Raw genomic sequence first — 3,602 nt, 5'->3', positions numbered from 1 at the left:
AAACTCCTCAGTTTAAAAAAGTCCACTTTACCCAATCTAAAATGGGGATGTTGTTTTATCAATACACCTCGAATTTCTCATTCAGAATGTAGATTCCTCACTTTTGTGCGACTCTTTTTCGAAGGCAGAAGAAATCGGACCATTCATCCGTTTTTACATCGCTCAAGCGTCGTTACGGGTTGTGAAAATCCTATACAACACTAATGCATTGTGTATATTTCATCTGAGTCTTTACTCATCAGATAAAAGAATGTAGTTTCTTATCAGCTTAATATCTGCTACATCCTGAATCACCGGACTAAAATATTAAACTCATTTTTGGCTCATGACTGAGTGCTAAGACCATGCCCTACCTCTGTCGCAGGAAGCCTCATGACGTTCAGTCTTTCTTAAAAGTAAAAAAATACCTCGACATATACAACGTCTCCAAAGGTAACAGCACAGTGAACTTGTAAATATCAGGTTTATACTATGTGTAACATTATAAATTCGGTAATATAGATTTAATTACGACGTTCATCTCGCCCTCTGTAAGTGGGAGACTGAAATTTCTTTAAAAGATGTCGATACAACAACAAAAAAAAAAAAAAAACGCCAAATTAACACTCGCACTCTCAAATCATATTTGTGGTACTGTCGCTCTCACTTCCACCCACCTGGCAGCGTGGCATTGATATCAAACTAATGGGTAATTAATTAAATTTAGCGTAAGAGTCCCTTTGAATGATTTCTTTTTCTGCAATTGGATTACACTCGCCAGGTAAACATAACAGACGCTTCCATGACGTCTTTGGAGAGTGCCCACATGATAGGTAGTCACCTCCTCCAACACCAAAATGGGTGGTAACCATCGTCAAATAGCTGAAGACATCCAACGCTAACTGCGTTCTGGCTCTCAGTTGCTTTGTCAAGCAGGTGGAAGTAAGTCACCTAGGATTCCGGCATACTGCTGAGTTATGTTGGTCAGTGGGGGCAGTATTATGTTTCCCTCTCTTCTCTACCCCCGCAAAGCCTCTGCCACCACGTCGCGTGTGAACAGCTGCCCTTAATGCCACCGGTTCGTGAACCTCCGCCCACATATCAGGAGTGTACCACTCCCAGACAGCAATGCACTCCTCTCCATGCCGGAAAGCTGTTAATGATTCAAAACTAGCAAAAGTAACATTGTCCAATCCTTCTCAGAATGACTGCGCACCTAAATATCACAGGGGTAAATACCAGGATGTTGAACATCATGTTTCTCCTCACCGCTCTTGTAAACTAAAACCTTGTAAGAGGTGTTTCGATATCCAAGAGAGGTTGACACTGTGAACAATAACAAAATACCTGTCTACTGACCACCACATCCCAAACGTGTACGGTACTAGTCTACAGACCCAGATTTCCTTCAGATACAGACCTGTAGAGGCGTTCGTATTGGCATCTGCCAAATTAGTGGGCAGACGCTTCAAGAACTCAAAAGGGAATAACTGGAGAGCATGCGATGTTCGTTTCGAGGAACACTATTGAGAACCGACATTTGAAGCTGACTGCAGAAGGATTCTACTGCCACAACGTACATTTTGCGTACAGACCACAAAGATAAGATACGAGAAATTAGCACGCATTCGGAGCCATGCAGACAATCTTTTTCTCCGTAGCTCTCTTCGCGAGTGGACTCGGAAAGGAAATTACTGCTAGTGTTACAGGGTACCCTCCGCCAACCACCGTACAATGGCTTGAGAGGTGTCCATGTAGATGTAGACGTAAGTTTAGTCTACCTATTAAAATGTCATTGCATTCATCTAAAGGCACTCAAGTCTCACGGAAGAATGTTGTCCAGTATTTGACGAAAAAACAAAAGACGGAACTTCTGCTGCTGATTGACTCTTTGTAGAAACGTTCGTATTATCCCCTAATTTTCTCATTGCTGTCACTTTACATGACGTATGTGAGAGGTTGTACTACGTTAGCCCACAATACTAAGAAAAAACGATATAGAGCTCACTTTTCAACTCCACTTTCTTTAGAGTATCGCTTACCAGCCGTATTCTCACGAATCCTCCAGTCTTCATTATATAGCATTTCTACGAGTAAGGCATGTCGCCCACCAGGTTACAAACACCAGCTAATTATCTCCAAATCCCAATACATTTCGACAGTAGTGATCCATTAGATTCAAGACCCTCACTGGCTAGGTAGAGCTATCACAACGATAAAAATGGCACACTAGCATACAGAAGGAAATTCGCAACCATGCAGAGTATGCATAGACTGCACAAAGAAATTTAGAAATGTAACGCCTACAATTCATCGATATCGTATGACTGTCTATAAAAGACCCCTGTACGTGACGTAATCCCCTTTAACGTATTCCTACGCCAGAGATACCATAGTGTGTGCGCCTGCTTAGCTGGGTGGTAACGTGCTCGCCTCCCATGCAAGCGGGGCCGGATTCGATTCCCGGCCGGGTTGGAGATTTTCTCCACTCGTGGACTCATCATCATCATTTCATCCTCATCACCGGTGCGAAGTCGCCCAATGTGGCGTCGAATGAAATAAGACTAGCACTTGGCGGACGAACATCCCCGATGGGTCTCCTCCTGTGACACGAAGATGTAATTGTGTCCGCCGCGCGGGATTAGCCGAGCGGTCTTAGGCGCTGCAGTCATGGACTGTGCGGCTGGTCCCGGCGGAGGTTCGAGTGCTCCCTCGGTCATGGGTGTGTGTGTTTGTCCTTAGGATGATTTAGAGTAATTAGTGTGTAAGCTTACGGACTGATGACCTTAGCAGCTAAGTCCCATAAGATTTCACACACATTTGAATATTTTTTTTTTGTAATTGTGTCCGAATCTTCGTTGAAATCACAGCCTCTCTCTCTCTCTCTCTCTCTCTCTCTCTCTTCCTCCCTTCCTCCCTCCCCCCCCGCCCCCCCCCCCCCCGCTCTTTCTCTTTTCTCTCTGTCCCTCTCTCTCTGTTTGTGAAAACTATGAACTAAAAATACCTCGCTAACGTCACCTGGTAGAGAACTCAATAAGATTTTACCTCGTCTGTCTCTGCCGACACATCGAGAAACAAATACTGTCTACGTGTTGACGTTGACCATATGTGGTGATCCCATCAAATACACATGTACTGGTCCACTGGAGAAGACGACCAGTGATCGAAGTCGCTTCAAAAGATCTGTTTAAAGTTTTGTTGCCGGTACTGGAGGAAGACCATGTCGACTATCAGTCACAAGGAGTGGTCGTGTGTTTTTGTTTCATAAGCAGTTTCATACATTGTTTTTTGCTGTCACTCATCGAAGCATTGTTTGACTACAACTGTGTGCACAATAATACTTCCTGTTTTTCTATCATGACTTTATTTTATTCCTGGACATTCATGTTAATGCCAAGCTTGACTAAAATATTTGCTCATAAATTGATTGTATTATACATCAACATAGAAATAGAAATAGAGACGTCAGATCACTTCAATTTTGTTCTTGTAGTAATTCATTTATCTATTTATATAATTTTGTGCTCTCATGCTATCGGCAGTCTGACTAAAATACACTCCTGGAAATGGAAAAAAGAACACATTGACACCGGTGTGTCAGACCCACCATACTTGCTCCGGAC

General features: G+C 43.1%; 1 pseudogene; it reads left to right on the top strand.

Moving 5' to 3' along the window:
• Window positions 1-216: 216 nt before the first annotated feature.
• LOC124557455 lies at window positions 217-398 on the top strand (annotated as a pseudogene).
• The last annotated feature ends 3,204 nt before the right edge of the window (window positions 399-3,602 follow it).

The sequence above is a fragment of the Schistocerca americana genome, chromosome X (genome assembly GCF_021461395.2).
Source record: "Schistocerca americana isolate TAMUIC-IGC-003095 chromosome X, iqSchAmer2.1, whole genome shotgun sequence".
Lineage (NCBI taxonomy): Eukaryota > Metazoa > Arthropoda > Insecta > Orthoptera > Acrididae > Schistocerca > Schistocerca americana.
Note: the sequence above shows the minus strand (reverse complement) of the source record. Positions and strands in the feature narration are given on the sequence as shown.